The sequence below is a fragment of the Saimiri boliviensis genome, chromosome 4 (assembly GCF_048565385.1).
Source record: "Saimiri boliviensis isolate mSaiBol1 chromosome 4, mSaiBol1.pri, whole genome shotgun sequence".
Lineage (NCBI taxonomy): Eukaryota > Metazoa > Chordata > Mammalia > Primates > Cebidae > Saimiri > Saimiri boliviensis.
Genome location: NC_133452.1, coordinates 128680874 through 128697239, shown reverse-complemented (window position 1 = coordinate 128697239; position 16366 = coordinate 128680874). Strand labels below are relative to the sequence as shown.

Here is a 16366-nt window from a genome sequence, read left to right as displayed (position 1 = left end):
ATCCTTATATGAAGAACAGAGGGCACAAAGATACACAGAGAAGGCCATGCAACCATAGAGGCAGGGATAGGAGTGATGCTGCTAACCAAGAAACACAAAAGGTTTCTGGGAGCCACCAGATGCTAGAAGGAGGCAGGGAAGAATTCTTCCCTTGAGTCTTCAGAAGAAGGACAGCCCTGCCGCACACCTTGATTTTTTTTTACTTCTATTTCTGTAACTCAGAATAAATTTATATTGTGTTAGATCACCAAGTTTTCAGTGTTTCATTATGACAGCCCTAAAAAACAAATATAGGCCCGAATATCCATGCAAAATCTGCCTCCCCATTTCTCATTTAACCAAAGTCAAACAGGATGCTGGGTAAAATTATAGTTACAGTACATTATGTCCAGGTAAGTCATCAAAAACAAGGCCATTTGGCTATGTCCTGAAGATACTCCTCTAAAACGGCAGAGATCATTTCCCCACCTCCAATGAAAACATCGGTTTCCTTCCCCCATTGCTGAGACCTTTTTGATTGCTTCCATTCTTTCCTTGCTTCCTCCACAAATACTCCCCGACCTATGTCTCAATTCCCTGACTGCCAACTTTCCCCTATTCTCTTCAGAAAGGAAAACCTTGAATCCTGTGGCACAGCCATGATTTTGTTGACCCTTGTGTAGGATGCAGGTGGGAGTGAGGGTGTTTACAGAATGTCAGCTTGACCCTGGATGGGATGGTAGCTTGCCTTTCTTTCATGAGGACTCTAAGTATTTTTATTTAAAAAATTAAAGCATCTTACACCCTTGAGTTAACCTCTGTCAGCATTTCCATAGCTTCTTGAAGCTAATTATGGTAAAGAGAGTTACCTGTCTCTTCCCAACTTCGTATTACATTAAAAATACTCATTCTTTCTTGTCTATAAATGGGATGAAGATAGCTTATCTTGCCACAATACTCATTTATGATTTAAAAAATACATATATAGATTCAATGAAGGATATTTTAAGTATGTAAAAGTGAAAAGCAGAAAAACGATTTACTCATAATCTCACTTACCTTGAAGTAAACAGTGTTGCGCCCATGGTGTATGTTATTTAGACCCTTCAAAGACATTGATGCCTGTATAATATTTTCTTACCTAGATGGCTATACCATACTTCATATCACTGAGAAAATAAAAGCTATCTTATAGGAGTAAGACTTTAAACTTGTTTCCTGCTTGCAACTTAATCACTGACTCTTGTCCTCTTTCTTTTTTTGTTTTGCATCAAAGGGGATGTAGGAGTTATAAACTTCTTCCAAGTTTTACCTAAATTGATCTTCTAAACACAGTATTTTTTCCCATAAACTCAGGGTACTTCTTAATCACTTGTAGCCTTTCGAGTTTCCCATAATTTCCTCATCAGTCATGGTTCTCTAAAGAGCTTTGTTATTATTTTGTATATGAGTTTGATATTTCTTTTTTTTAAATATAGAAAACCTAGATTTATTGGTTAAATTATTATAAAAAACAAAACAATTACCATTTGAAGTACTTTGAGGACATCATCCCAGATTCACTTGTTCTGTTACAGAAACTAATCTAAAAGGTTAGAAATTAAAGGATATAACCTAAGAGGTTATAACTGCAGGCTGGTAAGGCCTGGCAAAAGGAGCTCTCTTTGCCACTCAGTCTACCTATGCCTCCAAGCTCCCATGCCTTTTCACCACATAGGTCTGCTACTTTACAGAAGATGCATACAGTGAATGCAGGAATTATAGGCCTACTCAGAGGGTACTCAGAAATTTTTGGGTAAATAATAAACTACAAATACCCTCTTGGTTAAGTTAATTCATCAAGTTAATAGAGGTCATAGTATCTATCTTCTGCTCGTGACAACTTGTTGTCTCAGTATAGTCTGTCTCAAAAGAACTGATTCAATTTGGATTTTGGAAAAGGAAAAAGACTTTCAGCAACTTTACTCCAGAGTGGAAGAGTTACCAAGTTCTCTCCTACAATTAGGAGCAGAATCTTAAACTTGCATAAATAGTTTTTAGTGATCAACGTCTGTATCCTCAAACTGTCCAGCACCGTTGGCATGGTATCCCCTTCATCTCGTCTTCATAATCTCTTATTCAATCATCTGTCCAAACCCTAGCTATATTATACTGGCTGCTCATAGAGTGAGAAAGCATTTCTTCTAATCTTTCCAGTGTAGCCTGGTCTTCTGCTGTTAGATGGGATAATCCTCCTTCATAGGTGTCAGCTGTTGGGATGCCATCTTGTCCTTGCTCATGTGCTTCCACATCATATTCTCCATTGTAGTTATTTGAATCCTCATCCTCAGGATCTGGATGCAAGGCCTGGTGTTCACACATTGCAGTGAACATTGCTTCCAGTGCTGATTTATCACTAGGTACAAATCTAAATTCAGTAATAGGTTCAACATCATCGTCACTGTCTTCCTCTTCTTCCTCAGAAACAGATTCTTAGGATTCTTCAAGTTTGTATTCACCATAACATACAAATGCTCTCTTAATCACTTTTGGTCTTTGGCAATGCATGTAAGCTAATGGTGGGATATTTCAGTGGGAATCCCAATCCAGAGCTGTCTAACCAAGACAGGTGGCTCTCAGTAAGGTAAAGGGTGCTGGTGCTGAGGCCCTTCCACTTTGGCACATCTTCGGTTCTGGCTGCTGCTGCCGCAGGTGCCCCTCCTCTGGCCCTGGTGGTGGGAAACTTTTTTAGCAGTTATTTTTCAGTATAACACAATGTTAACATAACACCACCAAAACTGCAACTCATGTCAACAGAAATCTCTTTATAGGAAAATCCATCTAACTTAAGCCTTTTCATTTGTAATCTGGATTATTGAAACAATTCTCATCAGTCTTTCTTCTTCTAGTCTTGTCTTCCTCCAATTAATCATCTGTATTGCTGTATGAGTAATAGCTATATGTTTATTAGACAACCAAATGACTCCCATGCTTAAAAATTTTTAGTGGACTGTATGCTCTCTCTAGGATAAAAGTCAAATGCCCTCACGGATCTCTCTCTCTAGCCTTTACATTTCATCTTCATCTGGTCCCCAATTTGAACTCATTAACCATGCACCATAATGCCTAGGGCATTCTTTTAAGGACTTATTTTTTATCAAAAGGTCCCGATAATCTGTCAGGGCTCTGATGAAATCTTATATAACCCCATTTCTACACCCAAAGTATAGGTTAGCTATTTCTTCAATGAGTTCATATGGCTACCCATTCATAATCATCCTAACATTTTATGTACCATATTACAGTTGACAATTTACAACTCTGTATTGCTGACCAGACTGTAAATTACACTTCCCAGCCTCTGGTAACCATCATTCTACCTTCTGTCTCCATGAGATCCATGGTTCGAATTTTTACCTCCCACAAGTACATGAGAACATACAAAGTTTGTCTTTTTGTGCTGGGCTTTTGTCACTTGATGTAATGACCTCTAGTTGAATTTTTGTAAATAGCGAGAGATAGGGAACTAGTTTCATTCTTCTCCATATGGATATTCAACTTTCCCAACACCATTTATTGAAGAAACTATCCTTCCCCAACTGCATGTTTCTGGCACCTTTGTCAAAAATAAGTTCACTGTATAGGTATAGATTTGTTTCTGTTCTCTCTACTCTGTTCCATTGATCTATGTGTCTGTTTCTATGCCAGTGCCATGCTCTTTTGGTTACTATAACTGTGTAGTATTTAAACTCAAGTAGTGTGATTCCTCCAGTTTTGTTCTTTTTGCTCAAGATAGCTGTGACTGTTCTGGGTCTTTTTTAATTCCATATAACTTTTAGGATTTTTTTTTTTCCTATTTCTATGAAGAATGTCATTGTATTTTGACAGGGATTGAATTGAATCTGTAGACTGCTTTGAGTAGTATGAAAATTTCGACAACATTGCTATTCCAATCCATGAACATGAAGTATCTTTCCATTTTACTGTGTCCTCTCCAGTTTCTTGCATCAATATTTTATATTTTCGCTGGATCTTTGACTTCTTTGGTTAACTTTCAGGTTTTTAACTTGCTTTGTAGCCATTGTAAATGAGATTACTTTTTATATTTGTTTTGATTTTAAATTTGTTTTACATTTTTATTTTTAAATTTGTTTTAAATTTCGGCCTTTAAAAATACTCCTGATTTTTCTATGTTGATTTTTGAATACTGCAACTTTACTGAATTTGTTTATCAGTTCTAACAGTTTTTGTTGTGAATTTTTTATTTTTTTTTCCAAATATGAGATCATATTTGCAAACAAGGATAAGTTGACTTCTTCCTTAACAATTTGGATGCCTTTATTTCTTTTGTCTGCTTGCTCTAGCTAGAACTTTCAGTACTATGTTGGATAACAGTAGTGATAGTGGGAGTCCTTGTCATATTCCAGATCTTCGAGGAAAGGTTTTCAGTGTGTGGTTTTTTTTTTCCCTATTCATGATGATACTTACTGTGGATTTGTCCTACATAGCTTTTATTAAGTTGAAGAATGTTTCTTGTATACCCATTTCCTAGGGTTTTCATTGAGAGGGGATGTTGAACTTTATTATTTTTCAGCATCAATTGAAATGATGTATAGCTTTTGTCCTTCATTCTGTTGATATATCACATTGATTTGCATATGTTGAACCATCCTAATCCCAAAGATGTTGATGAATGATCTCTTTAATGTTTTGTTGAATTTTGTTTGCTAGTGTTTTGTGAAGATTTTTACATTAATGTTAATTCGGGATTTTTTTCTTGTAGTTTTTTTTCATTTGATTTATCTTTAATTTTGGTATCAGGGTAATGCTGGCCCTGTGGAATGAGTTTGGAAGTATTTCCTTTTCCTCTATATTTTGGGATAGTTTGAATGATAATGTATTAGTTCTTTTTTAAATGTTTGGCACAATTCAGCAGTGAAGCCATTGGGTCCCAGGCTTTTCTTTGGAGACTATTTCTTACAGCTTTGATCTCATGACTTGTTATTCATCTGTTTAGGTTTATTATTTCTTCATAGTTCAATGTTGGTAGATGGGTATATGTCTAGAAATGTATCCATTCCTTCTAAGTTTTCCAACTAATTGCCATAGAGTTGCTCGTGGTAGCCTCAAATGATCCTTTGAATTTTTGTGGTATTGGGTTAATGTCTCCTTTATCATTTTTGATGTCATTTGAGTCTGTCTAAATGTTTGTCAAGTTTGTTTTATTCTTTGTCTAAATGTTTGTCAGATTTATCTTTTCAAATAGCATCTTTTTGTTTCATTAATCTTTTGTATTCATTCAAATTTATTTCAGCTTTAATCTTTACTATGTCTATTCTTCTAAATTTGGATTGAATTTGTTCTTGCTTTCCTAGTTTTTCTTTTTTCTTTTTTTTTTTTTTTTACACCATGGTGGCCATAGTAAATAATACTTTATTGTATATTTAAAGTTTGATAAGAGAGTAGATCTTATGTGTTCCCACCATACAGCCCACCCAAAAGTTAATTATGTGAGGTAATGGCTATGGTAATTAGCCTGATTATAATTACTTTGCAATGTATACATTAAAGTGTCACTATGTATGCTGTGAATATTTTTTTTTTTTATTGCATTTTAGGTTTTGGGGTACATGTGATGAACATGCAAGATTGTTGCATAGGTACACACATGGCAGTGTGCTTTGCTGCCTTCCGTCCCCTCACCTGTATCTGTCATTTCTCCCCATGCTATCTCTTCCCACCTCCCCACCCCCCGCCCCTCCCCCATTTCCCCCCAACAGACCCCAGTGTGTAGTGCTCCCCTCCCTGTGTCCATGTGTTCTCATTGTTCAACACCCGCCTATGAGCGAGAATATACGGTGTTTGATTTTCTGCTCTTGTGTCAGTTTGCTGAGAATGATGGTTTCCAGGTTCATCCATGTCCCTATAAAGGACGTGAACTCATCGTTTTTGATGGCTGCATAATATTCCATGGTGTATATGTACCACATTTTCCCTATCCAGTCTATCATCGTTGGGCATTTGGGTTGGTTCCAGGTCTTTGCTATTGTAAACAGTGCTGCAATGAACATTCGTGTGCACGTGTCCTTGTAGTAGAATGATTTATAATCCTTTGGATATATACCCAGTAATGGGATTGCTGGGTCAAATGGGATTTCTATTTTTAGGTCCTTGAGGAATCGCCACACTGTCTTCCACAATGGTTGAATTAATTTACATTCCCACCAACAGTGTAAAAGTGTTCCTATTTCTCCACATCCTCTCCAGCATGTGTTGTTTCCTGATTTTTTCATGATCGCCATTCTAACTGGTGTGAGATGGTATCTCAATGTGGTTTTGATTTGCATTTCTCTGATGACCAGTGATGATGAGCATTTTTTCATATGTTTGTTGGCCTCCTGTATGTCTTCTTTTGTAAAGTATCTGTTCATATCCTTTGCCCATTTTTGAATGGGCTTGTTTGTTTTTTTCTTGTAGATCTGCTTTAGTTCTTTGTAAATTCTGGATATCAGCCCCTTGTCAGATGGGTAGACTGCAAAAATTTTTTCCCATTCTGTTGGTTGCCGATTCACTCTACTGACTGTTTCTTTTGCCATGCAGAAGCTGTGGAGTTTGATTAGGTCCCATTTGTCTATTTTGGCTTTTGTTGCCATTGCTTTTGGCGTTTTGGTCATGAAGTCCTTGCCTACACCTATGTCCTGAATGGTTTTGCCTAGATTTTCTTCTAAGGTTTTTATGGTATTAGGTCTGATGTTTAAGTCTTTAATCCATCTGGAGTTAATTTTGGTGTAAGGTGTCAGGAAGGGGTCCTGTTTCTGCTTTCTGCACATGGCTAGCCAGTTTTCCCAACACCATTTATTAAACAGGGAGTCCTTTCCCCATTGCTTGTTTTTGTCAGGTTTGTCGAAGATCAGATGGTTGTGGGTATGTTGTATTTCCTCTGAGGCCTCTGTTCTGTTCCATTGGTCTATATCTCTGTTTTGGTACCAGTACCATGCTGTTTTGATTACTGTAGCCTTGTAGTATAGTTTGAAGTCCGGTAGTGTGATGCCTCCTGCTTTGTTCTTTTTGCTTAGAATTGACTTGGCTATTACGGGCTCTCTTTTGGTTCCATATGAAGTTTAAGGTGTTTTTTTCCAGTTCTGTGAAGAAGGTCATTGGTAGCTTGATGGGAATAGCGTTGAATCTGTAAATTACTTTGGGAAGTATGGCCATTTTCACGATGTTGATTCTTCCTAACCATGAACATGGAATGTTTCTCCATCTGTTTGTATCCTCTCTTATTTCGTTGAGCAATGGCTTCTAGTTCTCCTTGAAGAGGTCCTTTACGTTCCTTGTTAGTTGTATTCCTAGGTACTTTATTCTCTTTGTAGCAATTGTGAATGGCAGTTCGTTCTTGATTTGGCTCTCTTGAAGTCTATTACTGGTGTATAGGAATGCTTGTGATTTTTGCACGTTGATTTTGTATCCTGAGACTTTGCTGAAGTTGTTTATCAGTTTCAGGAGATTTTGGGCTGAGATGATGGGGTCTTCCAGATATACAATCATGTCATCTGCAAATAGAGACAATTTGATTTCCTCCTTTCCAATTTGGATACCCTTTATTTCTTTTTCTTGCCTGATTGCTCTGGCTAGAACTTCCAGTACTATATTGAATAGGAGTGGTGAGAGAGGGCATCCTTGTCTAGTGCCAGATTTCAAAGGGAATGCTTCCAGTTTTTGCCCATTCAGTATGATATTGGCTGTTGGTTTGTCATAAATAGCTTTTATTGTTTTGAGATACGTTCCGTCAATACCTAGTTTATTGAGGGTTTTTAGCATAAAGGGTTGTTGAATTTTGTCAAAAGCCTTCTCTGCATCAATCGAGATAATCATGTGGTTTTTGTCTTTGGTTCTGTTTATGTGGTGAATTACGTTTATGGACTTGCGTATGTTGAACCAGCCTTGCGTCCCCGGGATGAATCCTACTTGATCATGGTGGATGAGCTTTTTGATATGCTGTTGCAATCGGTTTGCCAGTATTTTATTGAAGATTTTTGCATCTATGTTCATCATGGATATTGGCCTGAAATTTTCTTTTCTTGTTGAGTCTCTGCCGGGTTTTGGTATCAGGATGATGTTTGTCTCGTAAAATGATTTGGGAAGGATTCCCTCTTTTTGGATTGTCTGGAATAGTTTCAGAAGGAATGGTATCAGCTCCTCCTTGTATGTCTGGTAGAATTCAGCTGTGAACCCATCTGGTCCTGGGCTTTTTTTGGGTGGTAGGCTCTTTATTGCTGCCTCGACTTCAGACCATGTTATTGGTCTATTCAGGGTTTCGGCTTCTTCCAGGTTTAGGCTTGGGAGGTTGCAGGTGTCCAGGAATTTATCCATTTCTTCCAGGTTTACTAGTTTATGTGCATAGAGTTGTTTGTAATAATCTCTGATGATGGTTTGGATTTCTGTGGAATCTGTGGTGATATCCCCTTTATCGTTTTTTATTGCATCAATTTGGTTATTCTCTCTTTTCTTTTTTATTAATCTGGCTAGTGGTCTGTCTATTTTGTTGATCTTTTCAAAAAACCAGCTCCTGGATTTATTGATTTTTTGAAGAGTTTTTTGTGTCTCTATTTCCTTCAGTTCTGCTCTGATCTTAGTTATTTCCTGTCTTCTGCTAGGTTTTGAGTTTTTTTTATCTTGCTCCTCTAGCTCTTTCAATTTTGATGATAGGGTGTCAATTTTCGATCTCTCCTTTCTTCTCATGTGGGCACTCATTGCTATATATTTTCCTCTAGAGACTGCTTTAAATGTGTCCCAGAGATTCTGGTATGTTGTGTCTTCGTTCTCATTGGTTTCGAAGAACATCTTTATTTCTGCCTTCATTTCATTGTTTATCCAGTCAACATTCAAGAGCAAGTTGTTCAGTTTCCATGAAGCTGTGCGGTTCTGAGTTAGTTTCTGCATTCTGAGTTCTAACTCGATTGCACTGTGGTCTGAGAGACTGTTTGTTATGATTTCTGTTCTTTTGCATTTGCTGAGGAGTGATTTATTGCCAATTATGTGGTCAATTTTAGAGTAGGTGTGATGTGGTGCTGAGAAGAATGTATATTCTGTGGATTTGGGGTGGAGAGTTCTGTAAATGTCTATTAGGTTTGCTCGTTCCAGGTCTGTGTTCAGGTCCTGGATATCCTTGTTGATTTTCTGTCTGGTTGATCTGTCTAATATTGACAATGGGGTGTTAAAGTCTCCCACTATTATTGTGTGGGAGTCTAAGTCTCTTTGTAAGTCATTAAGAACTTGCCTTATGTATCTGGGTGCTCCTGTATTGGGTGCATATATATTTAGGATCGTTAGCTCTTCTTGTTGCAGTGATCCTTTTACCATTATGTAATGTCCTTCTTTGTCTCTTTTGATCTTTGTTGCCTTAAAGTCTATTTTATCAGAGATGAGAACTGCAACTCCTGCCTTTTTTTGCTCTCCATTTGCTTGGTAGATCTTCCTCCATCCCTTTATTTTGAGCCTTTGTGTATCCTTGCATGTAAGATGGGTTTCCTGGATACAGCACACTGATGGGTTTTGGCTTTTTATCCAATTTGCCAGTCTGTGTCTTTTGATTGGGGCATTTAGTCCATTGACATTTAGGGATAGTATTGTTATGTGTGAATTTGATGCTGTCATTTTGATGCTACCTGGCTGTTTTGTTGGTTAGTTGATGCAGATTCTTGATTGTGTTGCTGCTTTTTTACCATTTGGTGTGTTTTTGGAGTGGCTGGTACTGGTTGTTCCTTTATATGTGTAGAGCCTCTTTCAGGAGTTCTTGTAGAGCAGGTTTGGTGGTGATGAAATCTCTGAGTGCTTGCTTGTTCACAAAGGATTTTATTTTTCCTTCACTTATGAAGCTGAGTTTGGCTGGATAGGAGATTCTGGGTTGAAAGTTCTTTTCTTTAAGGATGTTGAATATTGGCCCCCAGTCTCTTCTGGCTTGTAGGGTTTCTGCTGAGAGATCTGCTGTGAGTCTAATGGGCTTCCCTTTGTGGGTAACCCGACCTTTCTCTCTGGCTGCCCTTAGCTTTTTCTCTTTCATTTCAACCCTGGTGAATCTGACGATTATGTGCCTTGGGGTTGCTCTTCTTGAGGAATATCTCTGTGGTGTTCTCTGTATTTCCTGGATTTGAATATTGGTCTGCCTTGCTAGGTTGGGGAAGTTTTCCTGGATAATATCCTGAAGAGTATTTTCCAGCTTGGATTCATTCTCTTCATCACATTCAGGTACACCTATCAGAGGTAGATTAGGTCTTTTCACATAGTCCCACATTTCTTGAAGATTTTGTTCATTCCTTTTTGCGCTTTTTTCTCTGTTCTTGCCTTCTCTTTTTATTTCATTGAGTTGGTCTTCGACCTCTGATATCCTTTCTTCTGCTTGGTCAATTCGGCTGTTGAAGCTTGTGCATGCTTCACGAAGTTCTCGTGTTGCGTTTTTCAGCTCCATCAATTCACTTATTCTCCTCTCTATGCTGTCCATTCTCGTCAGCAGTTCGTCCAATCTTTTTTCAAGGTTCCTATTTTCTTTGCGATGGGTTAGAACATGTTCTTTTAGCTCATTGTAGTTTCTTACTACCCATCTTCTGAAGTCTGATTCTGTCATTTCATCACCCTCCTTCTCCATCCGGTCTGGTTCCCTTGCTGGTGAGGAGTTGTGATCACTTTTAGGAGGAGAGGTGTTCTGGTTTCGGGAGTTTTCATCCTTTTTACGCTGGTTTCTACCCATTTTTGTGGGTTTATCCACCTGTTGTCTGTCTCTGTCCCAGGGAGTTGGAGCTTTATGAGTTTCCGTTGCACTACTGCCTTTTTTGATTTTTTTTTTTTTCAGGTCGGACCCGCCCAGCTAGCAGCACGCCTAGCCTCTGCCTGCCCGCAGGGGCTTTGCTGAGCTGCTGTGGGCTCCGCCCAGCTGCCCTGAGCTCTTCCCTGTAGTCCTTTTTATATGGGCCTAGTTAGAACTGTCTGGGCAATGGTGGCCCCGCCTCTGTTATGGGGGACTCTCTCTGTTGTGGCAGGTTGCCTCGGCAACGGCGGGTTGCCTCGGCAACGGCAGCCTGCCTCCATAGCGGTGGAGAGTCTCAGTAATGGCGGAAGCCCCTCCCCCACGGAGCCGGACCATCCTGGTTCAGCTGTGCTTGGTTTGAAGGGCTCAACCCAGAGGGTTTCCAATTACTGTTTTTGTTTTCGTTGTTGTTGGGGGTGGAGGGGTGGGACCAACCGAGCCTGATCACCTGGCTCCCTGACTCAGAGTCTTTTCTTTTAAGTTGAACGACCCCGCGTTCCGGTCGCTTGTTGAAAAGGCGCCGGGATCTCCCGTGCTGCGACTCACGGAGTCGGCTCGAACCGCGGCGCCGGCTCCTGGCGGATTTTTTGCCTAGGAATCTCCTGGCCTGGCTCGCTATTTCAGATGAATGGGCTATTCTGCCGTCTCAGGGCTCTGCTCGCCAGCTAAGAGGGCTCCCAGACCAGTGGCTTTTGTACGGAGAACCGCAGCAACAGGGAGTGGTCACAGCAGCCGCGCGGGCGGAATCAGCCCCGCGGGGGCCAAAACAGCCGCACCGGCTGGGACTGCGACGCTGGCGACCCCTCTGCCTGGGTATCTCCTGGTCTGTGGGCAATAAGAGTTCGTCTGGAAATGCGGCGTCCACTCACCCTCTGCACTTTCACTGGGAGCTGAAGTCCTGAGCTGTTCTTAGGCGGCCATCTTGAAAGTCGGATCGCTTTCCTAGTTTTTCAAGATGCCTTGTTATTGAGGCAGGAGAATTGCTTGAACCCAGCAGGCAGAGACTGTAGTGAGCAGAGATCGTGCCACTGCACTCCAGTCTGGCAACAGAGTGAGATGCTGTTTTTAAAAAAAGGCTTATTAGGTTGTTTATGTAAAGTGTATCTTCTTTTCAGATGTAGGTGCTTTTAGCCATAAACTACCCTCTGAGTACTATTTTGCTGTATCCCGTAGGTTTTGATACGTTGTGTTTCCATAATCATTAATTTAGAAATATTTTTAAATTTCCTTAATTTTTTTCATTGACCCACTGATCGATCAGGAGCATATTAACTTTCATGTGTTTTTGCAGTTTCCAAAACTTCATCTTGTTATTGATTTGTTGTTTTATTTCCTTGTCATCAGATTTGATATAATTTCAATATTCTAAATGTTTAAGTCTTGTTTTGTGGCTTACCATGTGATCGATCCTTGATAATGATTCATGTGCTGAGAAGAAAAATGTTTATTCTGCAGGTGTTGGATAAAATGTCCCGTAAATATATATTAGATCCATTTGTTTCATGGTGCAGATTAAGTCCAGTGTTTCTTTGTTAATTTTCTCTCTAGATAACCTGTCCACTGCTGATAGTGGGATGTTGGAGACTCCAGCTATTATCATGTTGGAGTCTGCCTCTCTAGCTCTAATAATATTTACTTTATCTTGGTGCTTCATGTTGGGTGCTTCATATTTTAAATCGTTATTTCCTATTGCTAAATTGACCCTTTATCATTATGTAATGATGTTCTTTATCTAGTCTTCATGTTTGAAGGGTATTGTCACTGGATATACTATTCTCAGGTAGAAGTTTTTTTTTGCCATCAGCACTTTAAATATGTCATGTCACTCTGTCCTGGTCTAGAAGGTTTCCACTGAATAGTCTGCTGCCAGACATATTGGAGCTTCATTGATAGTTATTTGCGCCTTTTCTCTTGCTACTTCCAGATTCTTTATCCTTGACCTTTGGGAGTTTGATTATTGAATGACTTGAGGTAGTCTTCTTTGTCTTAAATCTGCTGTGTTCTAAAACCTTCTTGTATTTCAGTATTGATATCTTTCTCTAGGTTTGAGAAGTTCTCTATTATCACTTTGAATAAGCTTTCTACCCCTAGTTTTTTTTTTCTGCTGCTTCTTTAAGGCCAGTAACTCTTAGATTTACCTTTTGGAGGCTATTTTCTAGCCCTTAAATGTGCCATATTCTTCTTCATTCTGTTTTCCCCTCTGACTGTCTATTTTCAAATAGCCTGTCTTCAGGCTCACTAATTCTTTCTTATGCTTGATCAGTTCTGCTACTAAGAGATTTTAATGCATTTTTAGTATGTCAATTATATTTTCAGCTCCAGAATTTCTACTTGATTCTGTTTATTTCCATTTATTTGCTTAATTTATCTGATAGATCCTGAATTCCTTCTGTGTATTATCTTGAATTTCTTTAAGTTTCCTCAGAAAAAACTATTTTGAATTCTGTGTTTGAAAGGTGACACATCTGACTCTCTATTCGTCCCTGGTGCCTTAGGTGAGGTCATGTTTTCCTGGATACTCTGGATGTTTGTGGATGTTCATTGGTGTCTGGGCATTGAAGAGTGAGGTATTTATTGTAGTCTTCATAGGCTGGATTTGTACCTGTCCTTCTTGGGAAGCCCTTCCAGGTATTTGAAGGGACTTGAGTGTTTTCATCTATGTTTTTGGTTACTGTAGCTATATCTGCATTAGAGGGTACCCCAAGCCCAATAATGCTGTGGTTCTTGCAGATTCACAAAAGTATTGCCTTGGTAGTCTTAGATAAGATATGGAAAAATTCTCTGGATTACCAGGCAGAGACTCTAGCTTTCTTCCCTTACTTTCTCTCTAAAGAATGGAGTTTCTCTTTCCATACTGAGCTGCCTGGACCTAAGGAATGGTGACACAAGCACTCTTGTAGTCACCAATACTGATCCTGCACTGGGTCATACCTGATGCTGGCACAGCACTGGGTTTTGCCCAAGGCCTACTGTGACCACTACCTGGCTACCACTTATGTTCACTCAAGGCTCTATAATCAGCAGGTGGTAAATCCAGCAAGGCTTGTGTTTTGCTCTTGAAAGTGCCAAGTTCCCCTGCTCCCAGATGAGTCCAGAGATGCTGTCTGGGAAACAGAACAAGGAGTCAGAAACCATATAAATCTACCTGGTGATCTATTTTACGGTAGCTGAGCTGGCACCCAAGCCACAAGACAAAGTCCTTCCTACCCTTCCCTTCTCTTTCCCAGGCAGAGGAGTCTCTCCCGACATCTGCTACCACTACAGGCCCATGGGGAGTACTGCCAGGGTACCACTTACGTTCACTTAGAGCCCAAGCTGTCTTCAGTCAACTTGTGGTAAATTCTACGATGTCTGGGACTCACTTTCAAGACAGTAGGCTCCTTTCTGGCTGAAAGTAGGTCCAAAAATGCTGTTCAAAAGTCAAGGGAAGAATCAGGGACTTAAAGGACCTGCTTGGTGCTCTTTCCCATTGTGGCAGAGCTGGTACCTATGCTGCAGGACAAAGTGCCCTTTACACTTCTCTCTACTTTTCTCAAGCAGAAGGGGCCTTTTGCTGCAGCCATCACAGCTGGGACTATTCTGGGTCACACTTGAAGGCAGCATGAGTCAGTTTCATCCAAGGCCCATGGTATGTCCTACCTGCTTACTGCTGCAGATTATTTAGTGTCGGCAGGTGATAAATTCTGCTGGGACTGGATTCTTCCCTTTAAGGAAACAGGTTCTCGGCTGGCCCAGGGTCTGTCTAGAAATGTCATCCAGGAGCTAGGGACTGAAATGGGAACCTCATGACTCTCCCTGGTGCCCTGCCCTACTGTGATTGAGCTGGTATTCGATTTTCAAGAAAAAGTCCTATTTACTCTTCCTTTTCCTCTCTTCAAGCAGAAGGAAGAGGTCTCTTTTGGAGCTGTAGGCTGCAATGCCTGGGGCTGGCAGTGAGTGATGCTAGCAATCCTTTAGCTGCCTCTGCTTATGTCTCACTAGGCATGTGTGCCCGCGCCCCCCACCCCAAGTCCAGTGGCTCCAAACCCAGCACAACTTGATTTTGGCTAGAATTGGTCTAGAATTAATTCTGACTGCTGGGATGGGGATTTCCCTCCTGCTAGAGTAGGTCTGAATACTCCTTCCCTAGGTTCCGCCTGAGTTCAGCCCAGTGCTTCATTCTGCTGTGCCACAGCAGCCCTATAATACAATGCAAGGTCCGACAGTTGCAATCTCTACCTTCCCCAAGTGCACAGACTGGGGCATACATACCCCTATGACTAGTCATTCTAAGCTAAAATGTTTCCTCTATAGATTTTCTGAGTCCTAATTTAGCTCCAAGTCTAGCCATTTTATCCAGCCTTCTTGTTTAATGCTTGAATGTCCTCTGTAGTAACATTTTGGAATTATTTACCCCTATTTTTTCATAATATCCTTCTAATATTAATATTTAGAATTTTAGAATTGACTTTCACTTTTTCTTCTTCAAATTTATTTTCATCTCATTTCATATTGGTATTTTCTGTCTATTCCTACTCTGAGCATGTGATTTTTTTACTCGAAGTATTTTTCTCAGTAAAAGTTCTCTAATGACACTTCATCATGTCAATATTTTGTGTTATAGTCTACCTTTGCCTTAATGGTTGCTTTTGCAGAGATTGTTTTAATTAGCTGAAAAGTTTTCTCAATACTTCAATAGTTGTAATCGGAGCATTTTATAGATTTTCCTGTGGTTTTATGCTTATTTTTAAATGGTATTATTTTTTATGAACCAGAAATAACTGGCATTTCTACATGGGGTGGGAAAGGTGTGAGCTATTTGTGGGGCTTATCTTTTCTTTTTCTAGAAAGTGATGTTTCTATTCGTACAGTAAAAGATAGCATCTTTGTTTTGAGAGACAATGTTTTAATACCATGATATGCTGGTTTCATTAGGACCCTTAATTTCTGCCATTTGATACTTTCTTTCTCATTTCCATAATGCCTCCAGTAGATGCCTTTACCTTGTAACTTGCCTCTCTCCTCTGAGAGGTGATGTCTTTCCAAGACTGTTTCTCTACTCTCACACGTGCAAGCTCCTATCCTTTGGTTTCTGGGCAGACAATTCTGATTGACAGTGACTCAGTGTTTTCTCAGTGTTTTCCCCAGTCACTCTGAAACTGAGTGTGACTTTACCTTTATAGCTCACCACTACTAGACTCTTGCTGCATTCTCATCTTGATTGTGTAGTTTCCTTCTAATTTTGTGCTTTGGAATGGGCTCCTGAGCTGGCTCTGCTGTTTTTAAATTTCCAGTATAACAACCTTCAAATGGACATGGAAATTTGTAATATTATATTTTCTCCTAATGGAATTATAAATGTAAGTGACTTTTAACACTCCTCGTTGATTTTGTAGGACATGTGGGGAGATTTATAATTTAGTAACTTATCAGCTTTATAATTCAGTAACTTATTTCTTAGACATTTTGAAATAATTGCAGTTTCTCACAAAGCAGAAAAAAACATACACACAAACCTCAACACTGTTCACCAGACTTCCATAATGTTAACATTTTTTGCTATTATAGTACACCATCAAAATCAGAAAAATGAATTTGCTGCACCACAGAATTTATTCTGATTTT

The 16366-nt window shown here is 39.6% G+C and overlaps 1 pseudogene; it reads right to left on the bottom strand.

Annotated features, from left to right (window-relative positions):
• Positions 1-2015: 2015 nt before the first annotated feature.
• Positions 2016-16366, bottom strand: part of LOC101050087 (methylosome subunit pICln pseudogene) — a 29862-nt pseudogene continuing 15511 nt past the window's right edge.